This window comes from Mirounga angustirostris, unplaced genomic scaffold (assembly GCF_029215605.1).
Source record: "Mirounga angustirostris isolate CCGP_5_RB_7025 unplaced genomic scaffold, mMirAng1.0.hap1 SCAF_11, whole genome shotgun sequence".
In the NCBI taxonomy this organism is placed as follows: Eukaryota; Metazoa; Chordata; class Mammalia; order Carnivora; family Phocidae; genus Mirounga; species Mirounga angustirostris.
The window spans coordinates 101606601-101621727 of record NW_026991719.1 but is presented as its reverse complement, the minus strand read 5'-3'; the positions used below and the strand labels follow the sequence as shown (position 1 = coordinate 101621727).

Sequence of the window (15127 nt, the reverse complement as noted above, 5' to 3'; positions counted from 1 at the left end):
AAAGAATTTTTGTTGTCTTATTTGTTTTATGGATGGAAAATAAATTGCATATGTAAGTTGGCTTAGCCCTGTACTTCCCATAGTAGCAATGAATAAAGTATGAATGGATGAATGCTTGTAGAATGAGGGAAGTGGACTAATGAAGAAAGAAAATTTTAAATGATAAGAAAAAGAGGTAGTATCTGATGGGGCAAGGCCCTGGAAAAAGCCTAAAGGGTTATGATCCAGAATACAGATGGAAGGTTTAGTCTCTGCAACATGAGAGAAGGAGGGATAATTGAGGGTGTTCATGATGTCTCATAACATAGCTCTAGTGAATCAAATATTATCAGTAGAGTCTCAAAATCTTTTTAGTGGTCTTTATATTTAAGCTTCATTTTCTTTTATGTACACAGTGAGAAATACAGCCAGCAAAGCCTCGGGAGTGTCTCCTACAGTCCTAGCCACCCCGATATAGAAGAATTCTGTTCTGTAGGCTTCAGTCCTAAAATACTAAGAAGGACTCTGATTATCCCTGCTTGGTCCAGTGGCCCACTCCTGGGTCCATCAGTCATGACCAGGAGTGGGATCTGTGAAATGTACCTTGATGGATAAAACTCAGGTCAGGTTTTCACACATGAACTGATTAACTCTGGCAATTCATTGCATCAGTCCACCTGTATTTATTGAGTGCTTACGGTGTGCCGGTTCCTGTTGTACCTGTTGGTGACATAGTGGTGAAAACACAGACATGGTTCTTAGCTTGGGGAGGTTATGGTTCAGTAAAGGGAGATGGATAATAAATAAACAAAATGTTTCTGGTTATTGATATAGCCTCTGAAGAAAGTAAAATAGGTTTATAATAGAGAGTAACTGGTGGTGGAGTCTACTGCAGGGAAATCTGAATGGCCGACACCTAGATCACAAGAAGAAGCCAGCTATTTGAAGAGTCTGGTGAAGAGCATTTAGGCAGAGGGAAGAACGAGTGCAAAAGCCCTAAGTAGGGAATGAACTTGGCATATTTAATCAATAGAAAGAAGGTCACTGTGGCTGGACTTTCATGAGTAAAGGGGAGAGTAGTGTGAGATGAGGTCAGAGAAATAGGCAAGAGCCAGATCACCATAGGACTTTGTAGGCCACAATAAGGAGTGTCCTGTGGGGTTGGTCCAGTTAAACCAAATGGCAATTCTTGTAGTAACCATTTGGATGGAGGACAGTATTCCTAGGAAAGGGATATTAAGCACAGTAACATGAGTTTCTTTATCAGCCCATGTGCAGAAACAGTGGAAAACAAGGTAAGACCTCTTCCAGAATTGACAGGACAGGTCACGTGGAAAGATGAAGGGGAAGGGAAAGGTAGTGTTGCTGAGAGACTAGTTGAAATGACTGGTCTTGGATTCATGACCACCATAGGAAAGGGCTGAAGTTAGGAGGGGGCTGTCATGGGCTTTGTCAAAGCTGAAGAGTAGATTTTATGGCCACGAGAAAATCCAATAGGTAGAAGTGTAGGATATCATTTTCATTTAGCAATAATCGCGCCTCGGATAAACCTCATTGGCTACGATACTGCCACTGCGCAAAGCTAGGATATCATTTTCAGAGTGAGACCTCCTAGTCAAAGGTATTATAATGCCCTTTCTCATTCAGGTGAGTATTTGTTTTTATATATTGAATTATATTCAACCCAAGTCTGTGAATACCTAGTTTCCAGAAACTTGCTGATGTGGGTTCAAAATACCCTCTCCCCTCCACCCGCTTTTTAAATTGTGATCTTTTCCATTATTAAACATTGGCTTTTTTCCCAGGGATGCCACTGAAGAAGAAAATCAATGACATATCTAGCCAGCCGCCTTGGACTGAATGGGCATTCAAATAGACTCCAAGGGCCAAGTACAGATGGTGATTTATTGTGCATACAACTTCTACAGAATGCCTTCATTTGAGCATTGATTTATATACAATTACTTACCAGAATGCTGCAGTTTTACAATTTAGCCAGGAATCTGTGGAGAGATTATGTTCACTAAGAAATCCACAAATGCAGCCTCCACCCTTTTCAGTAATTCTACAAACTCTCAGTAGTCTTCTGAATGAAGAAAAGAGATTTCAAAAATAGTCCTTCCATTTTACCATATTTCTCACTATTTGCCCGCCCCATGCACTTCCCATTTTGGAACCAATTCAGATTTATTAAACCAAGTTCCCCTCTTGACATGTAAGTAGATGGAGTTGCTAGAGGCAAATCATTTACTGTGGCTATTGTGAAACCCAAAATTGCAGTAGTCATCTACACATATCACAGGCTTGCTCATTGTAAAGATCGGTTTTAGGCAGTGTTTATGTGATAGGGAAACAACCAATTGAAAGTTGAACGATTTAAGTAAACCAGATACTTGACATCTCACAGGCAGAAAAAAAAACAATGAGGACACTCTTAAGTTCCTTTTTCTTATTGAAAATGGTTTGAATTACTAGCTTGTCCTTATAATTTGAACCCCAGTTGAAATCATGAAGGTATTATTACCTTTAGGAGGATAACTTCCAAATTTTGTTTTTTCTCTCTCATTGATGTGCTATTTTGGGGATGGCACCCCAGTCCAAACATTTTTATAATATGGAGAATGGGTTGTTTATAACCAGAATTAAATTATGATTTTCTTTGCACCAATATATATGGAGTTATAGCACAATGTATTTTCTTTAATATTTTGGCTAGATTTCAGTGAAAAAAATGTTAATCATTTTAATAGAAACACTTCAGACAACTCTTTAATGCAAACATACACGGTCAAGATTAATAGAAGCTATAAATAAAAAGAAGCTGTAATAGTATTGATAAAAATCAGCTCGGCAAATGAAAATAAGGAAGTTCAATAACAAATAATATATTGCAATGACATAGCCCATCGAGTTGTTATATGAGGCAGTATGAGGAATAGCCCTTTGAATTATTTATGTCCCTTATAGTACAATCAGCATCTTGGATGGTAAGCTACCAGAAGGGATAAACAAACTTACTACGTATGGTGCTGAACCTAGTACCACCCCCAGATTAAATGTGAATATGCATTTGATGCTACATGATGGTGCTTCTCCTAATGTGATTGTGCCCATCATTACTGACTAACTTTCCAGTTCTCATTAGTATCTTTTTATCTGTATTTCCTCTGTCCTTTCTCAGGGATTTTCTCCATTTGAATCTTAGTTGAGTTTCATAATGGAAAAGCTCATGGTCTGTGTCTGTTAATTCAGGGAGAAGCACTGACATGAGCATCATTTATTTGCTGAGCATTGCAATAGGCACTCTTGGAGCAATAAAAATAAAATAAAATCTGTGGACACTATTTTCCCATGTATAGAGTCTAGACAGGAAGGATAAAAATATACCTGTGGAGGAGTTTAAAGGCACATAAATATAACTTGCCAAAATACAAAAACAAATAATAAAAGTTCCATTTTATTTTTAATTGGATCCATCCATTTATGATAACAATAGTTCTATAGATAGATAATCATTGTTTTATTGATTCCATACTACTATATGATTTGTATATTATTATGAATGAGTCAATAAATGGGTGAATGTTTTCAGTGGCTGTTGCCAGTTTTTATGGTGAGGTGTCATGGATAAGTGCTAAATAGTTATAGAACGTGTTAAGAGTTGTGACTTGCCACTAAAGATCTACTTATTAAGAGCGCCTCTCCCCCATGATTTTGGTTTTGCCCCAAAGACAGCGTCATCATTATTAGCACTCTCAGTCAGTATCTATTATGCATCTGCTTTGTATTACATTCCAGAAATATATAGAGAAGCAGAATACCAATTAGGTGCTAGGCACTGTACTATGTGCCACAAGAAACAAACATAGACTCTGCCTTCATTGAGCTTATTATGGTCTACTAGGGGAGAGAGACAGTACACAGTGCTGTGAAGGTAACCAACAGAGTATATTGTTCGAGGATAACAGGATAAGCCTAGGGATCTACTTAATATGTTCAGGGAAGGCATATCTGAAGAAACCATCTTTATTTTTTTTTATTTTTTTATTGTTATGTTAATCCCCATACATTACATCATTAGTTTTAGATGTAGTGTTCCATGATTCATTGTTTGTGCATAACACCCAATGCTCCATGCAGAACGTGCCCTCCTCAATACCCATCACCAGGCTAACCCATCCTTCTACCCCCCTTCCCTCTAGAACCCTCAGTTTGTTTTTCAGAGTCCATCGTCTCTCATGGTTCGTCTACCCCTCCGATTTCCCCCCTTCATTCTTCCCCTCCTGCTACCTTCTTCTTTTTTTTTTTCTTAACATATATTGCATTATTTGTTTCAGAGGTACAGATCTGAGATTCAACAGTCTTGCACAATTCACAGCGCTTACCAGAGCACATACCCTCCCCAGTGTCTCACCCAGTCACCCCATCCCTCCCACCCCACCCTCTACTCCAGCAACCCTCAGTTTGTTTCCTGAGATTAAGAATTCCTCATATATATATATCAGTGAGGTCATATGATACATGTCTTTCTCTGATTGACTTATTTTGCTCAGCATAATACCCTCCAGTTCCATCCACATCGTTGCAAATGGCAAGATCTCATTCCTTTTGATGGCTGCATAATATTCCATGGTATATATATACCACATCTTCTTTATCCATTCATCTGTCGATGGACATTTTGGCTCTTTCCACAGTTTGGCTATTGTGGACATTGCTGCTATAAACATCGGGGTGCACATACCCCATTCAGATCCCTACATTTGTATCTTTGGGGTAAATACCCAGTAGTGCAATTGCTGGATCATATGGTAGCTCTATTTTCAACTTTTTGAGGAACCTCCATACAGTTTTTCAGAGTGGCTGCACCAGCTTGCATTCCCACCAACAGTGCAGGAGGGTTCCCCTTTCTCCGCATCCCCACCAACATCTGTCATTTCCTGACTTGTTCATTTTAGCCACTCTGACTGGTGTGAGGTGGTATCTCATTGAGGTTTTGATTTGGATTTCCCTGATGCCAAGCGATATTGAGCACTTTTTCATGTGTCTGTTCTGAAGAAACCATCTTTAAACTGAGGTAAGAAGGATAAGAAAAAGCCAAGTATGTGAGGAACCAGGGACAGAGCCCTCCAAGCTGGGGGAGCAGCATATGCAAAGTCTTTAAGGTGTGAAAGAGTTCAGTATGTTTCAGTAACTTTAAGGAGACCAGTGTGTCTGTAGTGCAGAGAGGGAGAGGGAGGGTGGTACTTGATGAGGCTGGGCAGATAGGAAGAGACCTAGACCTAGGGCTCTGTAGACCATGCTAAAGATTTTAGTCTTTCTCTTAAGGGTAATGAATGGGGAGATAACTGACGAGTTTAAATCAGGGGTAGGAGTAGGCTTTACGTATTTAAAAGATAACTTCGCAGGGGCACCTGGGTGGCTCAGTTGGTTAAGTGTCTGCCTTTGGCTCAGGTCATGATCTCGGGGTCCTGGGATCCAGCCCCGCGTCAGGCTCCCTGCTCAGCAGGGAGTCTGCTTCTCCCTCTCCCTTGGTCCTTCCCCCCTGCTCGTGCTCTCTCTCTCCCTTTCTTGCAAATAAATTTTTTAAAATCCTTAAAAATTAAAAAAATAAAAGATAACTCCGGGGTTGCCTGGGTGACTCAGTTAAGCAATGGACTTTCAGTTTCAGCTCAGGTCATGATCTCCGGGTCTTGAGATGGAACCCTGTGTTGAGCTCCCTGCTTAGCGGGCAGTCTGCTTCTCTCCCTCTCCCTCTGTGCCTCCCCCTCCCCCTTCTCTAAAATAAATAAATAAATCTTTAAAAAATTACTTTGGCTGTTGTTTGGATAATGAATGGGGAATATGAAAAAGAATAGGAGAGGTCAATTGCAAAGTTATTGCAGAGGTCCATGCAAGAGGTGCAGCTAGAGGGAAGTGGACTAAATCTAGATATATTTGGAGACACAACCTATGAGACTTGCTATTCTGGGTTATATTTGAGTGAGTAGGGAGGGGGAAGAATCAAGAATGAATCAGGTTTCTGGCTGGAGTGACTAATGTGGGGAAGACTAAGAAACAAATGGGTGTTAGGCTATAAATCAAAAATTCTGTTTTAAACATTTTCATTTTGAGAATAGAAATCAGTAGTTTCATTTACCAGCCAATGATGTATCAAGTTCAGAAGTTTCTACCATAAAAATAATTGATGAGTGGTTTGACAGTCATGCTTTAATTAATTCAGCAAACGTGTTGAGTCTCTGCAGTGTGGCAGGTATCGTGCTAAGCACTAGGAATAACAAAATAATCATAGTCACTGCTGGTAAGGAGTTTATTACAACCTACTGAGGAGACTGAAAAAACCTGGATAACTTAAAATCCAGTGTGATAAGAACAGTAGGAGGAACATCTAACTCAAATAGGAGGTTGGAAAGCTCAGGGAAGGATTCCTGGAAGATAAGACATCTGAGTTCAGTTCAAAAGTAATATCTAGACTAGCCAGGCACAGAGGAGCAAAAGGCGTTCCAGACTATCTTGATTAGAAAAAAAAATAGTATCTATAATGGACTTAAGACAAATCTGAAAAGGAACATTTTCATATTTTTCTGACCACAGAGTATTTTTATTGCTGTGCAGTATGATAATCGAATGTGTCCATAATGTCAGAATTATAGAAGTGAAAGAGCTATTAGAAATCATCTAGTACAGATGATCCATGACTTACGATGGCTCAACTTACGATTTTTTTGACTTTAAGATGGCGTAAAAGCAATATGCATTCAGTAGAGACCATGCTTGGAATTTTGAATTTTGATCTTTTCCCAGTGATATGCAGTCCGATACACTCTCGTGATGCCAGGCAGCGGCAGCCACAGTTGCCAGTCAGCCACGAGATCATGAGGGTCAACAAGTGATACACTCACAACCATTCTGCACCCAAGCCATCATTCTGTTTTTCACTTCTGGTGCAGTATTTGATAAATTACACGAGATATTCAACACTTCAGGATAAACTAGGCTTTGTGTTGGATGAATTTGTCCAACTATAGGCTAATGTAAGTGTTCTGAGCAGGTTTAAGGTAGGCTAGGCTAAGCTATGATGTTTGGCAGGCTAGGTGTATTAAAGGCATTTTTTCTTGACTTACGGTATTTTCAATTTAAGATGGTTTTATTGGTATGTGACCCCATTGTAAGTCAAGGAAGATCTGTATAGGCACCTAGTTTTACAGATGGGGAGTTAGACTCAGAGAGAAGTGACCTCTCCAAATAATCAATTCCAGTGTTACTTTTTTGTTTTCAAATACTGTAAGTAAATTGTGAATGCACAGTCTAAGATTATTTTTTATTTATCTCTAAATAAAATATTTTTTTTTTTGAGAGAGAGAGAGAGAGAGAAAGAGAGAGCACGAGCAGTGGGGAGAGGCAGAGGGAGAAGCAGACTCCCCCGGAGCAGGGAGCCTGATGCAAGGCTCGATCTCAAGACCCTGAGGTCATGACCTGAGCTGAAGGCAGACACTTAACCAATTGAGCCACCCAGGTGCCCCTGTGAATGCACAGTCTAGATGGTGCCCCAAAGCATTAATTTAATCTTCTGAATTGCCCGCCTCTTATAAGAGAATATTTTATTCCCAGAGAGATTGAGTCACACCATGATTCTGCTGTTATTATTCCCCCCCTATTTCACAATATAATAACGTGAGGCAATCCTTCAGTAAGTGGTATCTGCAGGGGTGCCTGGCTGGCTCGGTCAGGTAAATGTCTGACTCTTGATTTTGGCTCAGGTTATGACCTCAGCGTCCTGGGATGGAGCCCCGCATGGGGCTCCGTGCTCAGCAGGAAGTCTGCTTCAGGTTTTCTCTCTCCCTCTCCCTCTGCCTCTGCCCCTTCCCCCACCTTCTCTCTCTCTCTCTCTAAAATAAATAAATAAATCTTTAAAAAAATAAATGGTATCTGCAGTTCAACAGACTATTTAACATTATAAGGCAACATTTAGTGTATAATCATTCAAAAGAATAGTTGTAGTCACGTTTTCTTATCTCCTAAACCATTTATAACTTTCCATTTTCTTCCGCTGGACGTACCAGTGTTTTAGGGCAAAGATGAAAGAGCTGAATATTCAAAGTTCACTTATATTTGGTTGTCTCATAGCTCTCTGCTCCTATCTTTGCCAGACTGACTCTCTCTTCGGCTACACCACTGATTTCCTACCTGTTTTGCCACTGTTATTTCTAGTATTGTACACAGTAGAAAAAGCAGCTCCTCACAAACCATATACACCAGTGTCCCCTTACCCGCAGTTTCGTTTTCCATGGTTTCAGTTACCTGTCATCAACTGTGGTCAGGAAGCAGGTGATCCTCCTGCCAAACCATTAGAAGGTCAATAGTAGCCTGGCCTACATCATTCCCTACATCTCTACATCTCATCAGCTAGGCATTTGTCATCTTGCATCATTACAAAAAGGAGGGTGAGTAAAGACAATAAGATATTTTGAGAGAAAGTGAAAGAGAGAGAGGGAGGGAGACCACATGCACATAAATTTTATTACAGTGTATTGTTATAATTGTTCTATTTTCTTATTCTCTTACTGTGCTTAATTTACAAATTAAACTTTATCGTAGGTATTTATGTGTAGGAAAAACAATATATATAGGGTTCGGTACTATCTGCAGTTTCAGGCATCCAGTGGGGTCTTGGAATGTATCCCCCGTGGATAAGGGGGTCTACGGTAGTCAGTGAGCAAAAAGAATTCAAAAGCAGAGAACAACAGCATTTCCCTTTCCTTCCCCTCCCTGCAATGACAAATATAGTAAATGAGCTGAAACCTTTAGCAAAGAGAGCAAATTATGCCACAGTAATAGCAGTGCCTTCAAAATCAAAGGAAAGAATTGTATAGTAGATCCTCACTTAGACAAGTTAAAAAGAAGTTCATCTGAAATGTTTGAATATATTAGTAAGAATCACAATTTTATTACTCTCAAATACAGTCACACGCTCTTATGCAATGCAAGTCCATGCAATTTCTTCAGGGGATGATTTTGGTAATATCTGAGAAAAAAAAGGGAAATCACCTTAAATCTCCATCAGTAAGGACTGGTTAAAAAATCCTTTCTTCCATGTAATGTAATACAATGCAGCCATTAAATAGTATGTAGGCAGATACATCTCCAAGATGCTGTATTGTTAAAATAAAATATAGAATTGTCTATGTCAGAAACTTTTATAGTTCATTTGAAATATATTATACATACACACATACATGCAAATACACACACATTACACTTTGATCCATGTAGATAAAGGCATACACATACGCAAACACGTGTGTGTGTGCATAGAAGATACACAAATATTCTTAATTGTTACCTCCAGTAGCACTTAGGAAGAGTCATAGAAGGAGGTATCACTTTTCATGTTATATTTCTTATACTTTTAGAAATGTTTACCATGTGCAAGTATTCTTTTTTATATAAAAAAATGTATGAGATAACGTGAAAATATTATTGTGAGAAATATATTGTGCAAAATAGTATACATAGTGCTGTGGAGCTATATAAAAATTATGGAGTAAAATATGTCACAGTGATTTCAAAATGCAGAGGAACTTAAATTGGGTAAATACAGTGTGGCCAATTAGAGATTCTTTGGTGTCCTTTTTAATTAACAGATAAGAGTGATTACCAATTATTGGAATGTAAATGTGTGTCTTTAAAATGCTTTGTAAAAGCTTATTTTAAATAGCGTAAGCTTTTCCTCTCTAAATTTTAATTTTGCAGTTAATTTCTTTTACATGCATTTTTCACTAATAGTAAATTTCTAACAAAGCCTTTTGGAATTTTAACAAATTCTGGATTTGTAGAACATTAATGAGGATTTTAAACACCTTTTCAATATCAACAGTAGATAATATCTCATCCCTCTTTTAAAATACTCTTTGAAATACTGAATTAAATATTGTCTATAAGTTGAGAAATCACTCAAGATTGTTCTTAGCACCTTCATGAGTCTTTAGATTTATTTATCCTCTTTGAAGTCATGGACATGTTCTGTTGGGTGAACCAAATGCTCACAACTTTGGGTTGTTGAAAGAGGATTTTCACAGTTGGTGGATTGTGTGTTCCTTTCTCTCTTTGGCTGTTGGGTTTGGACTTTTCACTGCTTATTAACACCTTCATGAAAGTGCAGCTGACTGAAAAGAAAAAAAAAAAAAAAGGTGAAGTACAGACTGGTTAATACTGCTGCCCCCAGGGTAAAAATCTCCGAGGAGGACTGCATGAAAACCAGAGGCTAATTTTCTGTCATACTACCACATAGATAATCAAGAGTTGGAACTAGGAGTTGGAGGATTTGGTTTTAAGATTACTCTTGGGATTATTTTTAAATAGAATTTATGATTGATTTGAAGGTGAATTCACCAAGTGTAGTGACTTTATTATGGAGCCCATTCAGAGGCACCTCTTGGGATTTTTTTTACTCCAGCACTGATTGTGATCTTAAACCTAAGTGTGCAGAGATGCCTGAAATTTAATTAAAGTAAAAATTTTTAAAATTTATTTTTCTGTTTGGAATTATATGCAAGTTTAGGGAAAACCCACCTGAATTGTGATGATTTATTTCACTTTAATCTCTAGGGACTTTCATTTCCATATTAATAAGAATACCTACACTGATTCTTATACTCCAGAGTAAACATAGGAACTGTGACTCATGCTGAAGGTCATATTTGGAATCTCATATTTCCCTCGAGTTTTAGTTACAAACATTCTTTCTGGGATTCTTTCTTGCATTTGCAAATCCTATCCATCCCACAAGGTCTAACTCAAGTCTCCTTTTTTTGATAAAGTCTTCCTTCCTGACTTCAGCATATATTGCTCACTGCCTTCTGCGAACCCTTACGGTTTTTACTGTCTGACATTCACGGTCTTGCAGTTGATTATTTACTGGCTTAAGCATTGGTTGTAAAATCCTGTCTCCCCAATGAAATAGTAAGTTTGTAAGGGTTGGGACTGCAAATACTTTTAATTGTATTGATGTAAAGGGCTCTTGAATTTCTTACAATACCTAACATAGAGTACCTAATAGGTGCCCAGAAATACTGGATTTTAGTAGTCCATTTTTGGGCTGTACACAAGTTACATTTAAAATTCCTTCTATCTCACTATTGCCACTTCCTCAATTAGTTCCATCCCTTACTATATCATTTTTTTTATAAGGCAGGACAAAATATTGCCACTGATATTGAACTCTAGTTTGGCTGATCTGCTGGCAGCAGGCTTTCCTGTAGCACATTGTGAGCGTTTACAAAGCTAGTATAGCTAATCTGTTATAGAGCTATCTTGCCCTTTTGGTCTGATTTATTTTCATGGGGCTGCAGTATTCTCTGGATGACTGTGGAAGCTCAGAATTCGACTTTTGCAAGCATCAGTGACCAGGTAGTAACTCTGTGGAACCAGAAATTACGGTGTGTTCACAAGTGACCATCTACACTTAAAGGCCAAGCACTTCCTGTGGTGATGAAGGGCCTTGGGCAAGCGTGAGAGGAAGGGGGGCATGGTGATGTATTTTCTCTCCCCCTTACCTTTATCTACACTACCAGTCACAGCAGGCCTCATGCTACCTGAGATCCAATACCTTTTAAGTAATATTTTAATATAGCACGTAATAATTTCTCTCCTTTCTCCAGCGTAGGCCGTAGAAAATATTTGCCTCCCTCCTCTACTTGGCTCTTTAAGGAATTGCCTTCTATCTGCCAGAAAATGAACTTGAGAGACTATGAAATTTGAGAGACTTCCATGGAATCTTATGTGGCGACTCTGCAGTCATTCCTGCCAAGGAAATAACTCCAGAGGAATCAGGGGCAGTATTTAAGGCTTGCAAGAGGCATCCTCGCCTGCTCTTAGGCATTTTCTGCTGGTTCAGCCTTGTGGTTCCTTTCCCTGAAAAGAACAGGTGTGCCTGACAGCAGGTGTGTTTGTTCTACTTTTCCTACGGCAGCTGTCACTCCCCAGGTAACTCCCTTCTCCAGGTGGTGAATTCTTACAGCCCGTCATCTTCTTTCCTGGCTACCATTACTTTAAAAAAAGGCTTGGCTGTCAGTCCTCCTTCATTGGACTTTAGATGCTGTCGAAATGTTATTGTCATTGTTGATATTTTCGCTTTTGTATTTTAGGTTGATTTTTTTTAAAGGGAAAATATGTCTTCAGATGGATTCCATTTACAATTCAGACAAACTTAACATTTTCCTTTCAAAAGCCTCCATGAACGTCTGCCGCCCTTTTTTGATTTGGATTTGAGTTTTGAAGGCTTCTTCTGTGACAGCTTTGGCTTTCTCGATTTTTGCATTTTCCAGTAGATCTTGGGGTCCATCCTCAGTCAAGGCACCTGCTGCTGGGACTGCCAGTCACCACATGCTTGGCTTTCATCCTCCCTTGTTTCTATTCATAGCCTGTACTTCTCGTAACTCTAAAGGACTATTTGATGCCCCCACATTGTTTAATATCTACATGATTAAAGCAGCCGAGAGAATTAGGACATGTCCTAAGCCTAAGGAAAAATCCAGTCCAGGAAAAACTGTAGGCCCAGATCATTTTTAATAAGCTCTGCTGCTCAGATTTACCTATATTCCTCTGTTGGGCTCCCTTGGGCATTTTGTAGTTATTTGAGGGTTAGCTTTAAAAGGATACTTTCAGGCATGTTTCGGCTCTTAGTATAATAACATTTATTGAGCTCTCACAGTGTGTAGGACCCTTACAGTGGTTCCATGGTGAGATACAAAAGAAGTCAGCATACCATTCTAATACTTAAGGAATCAAGTGTTCTGGAACTTAAGATGGACTGACAGAGACAAAATGCACACAGATAAAAGACTTAGGTGCTTTTTGAAGGCATCAGATGAGTAAGTGAGACATGAGTACCAATTGGGTACGGGGGGGTGTATAAAATGAATATGTTGTCACAATTGGAAGGAGGTAGGCATCTTTAGTGAGAGCCTCAGAGGAATGAATGGTGTGTGAGAGCTTTTCTCTGAGAGTTCTCAGGGACTTCAACAAGGGAGTGAACAATGCAGAAAACAAGCTTGTCTTCCCATAGAGTTATATGACAATAATAATAGTAACTGTTGCTATTTGTTTAATTTTTACTCTCTGTCAATGTAGAATGAGTGGAAGAATAAGGGAACAAGAAAATATAAGTTTTAAAGAAGTACATTCTTTTTATTTTTTATTTTTTTAAGTAGGCTCCACACCCAGCACAGAGCCCAATGTGGGGCTTGAACTCATGACCCTGAGATCAAGACCTGAGCTGAGATCAGGAGTCGGACAGTGAACCCACTCAGCCACCCAGGCGCCCCTTAAGAAATACATTCTTGAAGTGTCAAATGTATGACCATGGGTTTAAGTCTAGCTAGGGAAGTGGGTAAAGTGGGTATGTGTGAGTTTGTGTGTGTGTATATGTGTGTGTGAGAGACAGGGAAAAAGAGAGATGGGGACGGACAGAGAAAAACAGAAACAGAGAAACTTGGAGAATACGGCTAGGTTAGGTTACAGTGTATAGTAGGTCCCCCTTATCCATGGTTTTGCTTTCCATGGTTTCAGTTAACTGCAGTCAACTGCAGCCCAGAAATAAATGTACTCCTTCTGACAAAAATCATCAGAAGGTCAGTAGTAGCCTAACACTACGTCACAGTGCCTACATCTTTCCCCTCATGTCATCTCATCACAGAGGCATTTTATCATCTCATATCCTCATCATAAGAAGGGTGAACACAATACAATATTTTGAGAGAGCATATTCACACAACTTTTATTATATTATTATAATTGTTCTACTTCATTTTTACTCATTGTTGTTAATCTCTAACTGTGCCTAATTTATAAACTAAACTCTATCACAGGTATGTATGTACAATAAAACACATAGTTATATAGGGTTCAGTACTATGTTTTCAGGCACCCACTGGGGGTCTTGGAATGTATCCACCATGGATAAGGGGGAAACACTCTAGGTGAATAGTAAGTTAAGTGAGGAAAGGAGTACAATAAGAGAGAGGCTGTGTTCAAAGAGAAGGATTCATAGTTCTAGATCTGGAATTAAATTCTCTACCTTCTGAATGGATTTTTCAGTGAAACCTTGGACTTATTTTGCTCATGCATAATAAAATAGAACATTTAAATTTGAAAGTGGAGTTTTCACAGAAAATAAAGTGTTTCTTTAATATGCTAAATTCTTGACTTCTAGAGTATGGCCAATTTTTCCATATATTTGTAATCCATGGTAATTCTAGGGCATAGCCTATTGGCAATTAGAATGCCGAGGCCATGTCAGAAAACTAAGTAGGTAGAGATTTACAATGAATTATTTAAGAGACTCACATCATCACGTTAGCACATGGCTTACCTGTATTATGACTGTGGAAAACCTGGCATAAGAGCCTTCTAGAGCACCAAGTAATATGCCTGAGGTCCCTTTCCTGCAGGTGAATTCTCTAGTGGCGGTTATCACAATTTATGCCAGAGGCTTATTTTTTTGCAGACATAATCTCTGGCAGAAATTTCACAGCCTCTGTTGACAGAACTGACAGCGTATATAGGCTCAGGCTACTAGAAAACACCAGCAATCAGTTAGTAGCAAACAAATATTAATTATGTCTTGACCATGTGCCTAGCACCAAGCCAGAAACAAGGGGGATATAAAAATAGTCATACACAATCCCCTCAAATACTTAACAGTCTAGTTTGAGCAACAGGGCTGACATACTTAAAGAAACTAAAATAGTGACAAGGCTATATTTAATCAAGTGCCATGTTAGGGGGTGGTGAGTATTTTAGGATGTTAGAAAAGGGAGAGGTCAATTAGAGCAATAGATTAGGGAAGTCTTCATGAAGGAATTGGAAATGGTAGCATAACTCAAAGGATAGGTAGAATTTAAAGAGACAGAGTGGAAAAAAACAAACAAACAAACAGGAGATCTGTTTACCTTGATAATAAATCAAAAGAAGGAAGAGAAGAAACCTGGTATTTCATACCTTCTTCTCGAGGAGATAAGCATGATTGGCATGGAAGACATGTCTGAGATCAGTACAGAATGAGTTAGGTAGGGCCAGATTATCAAAGGACCTTGACAACTAGGTCACATATTTTGAATTCAATATACTGAGAAATGAAGACCATTGA

At 38.9% G+C, this 15127-nt stretch overlaps 1 protein-coding gene and 1 pseudogene across 1 annotated transcript in view; one reads left to right on the top strand and one right to left on the bottom strand.

The window, feature by feature from the left end:
• The window catches only part of TENM1 (teneurin transmembrane protein 1), a 785963-nt gene that overhangs the window by 256030 nt on the left and 514806 nt on the right, over positions 1-15127 (top strand). The gene's annotated exons all lie outside the window — the stretch shown is intronic.
• LOC123851236 (U4 spliceosomal RNA) lies at positions 1450-1563 on the bottom strand (annotated as a pseudogene).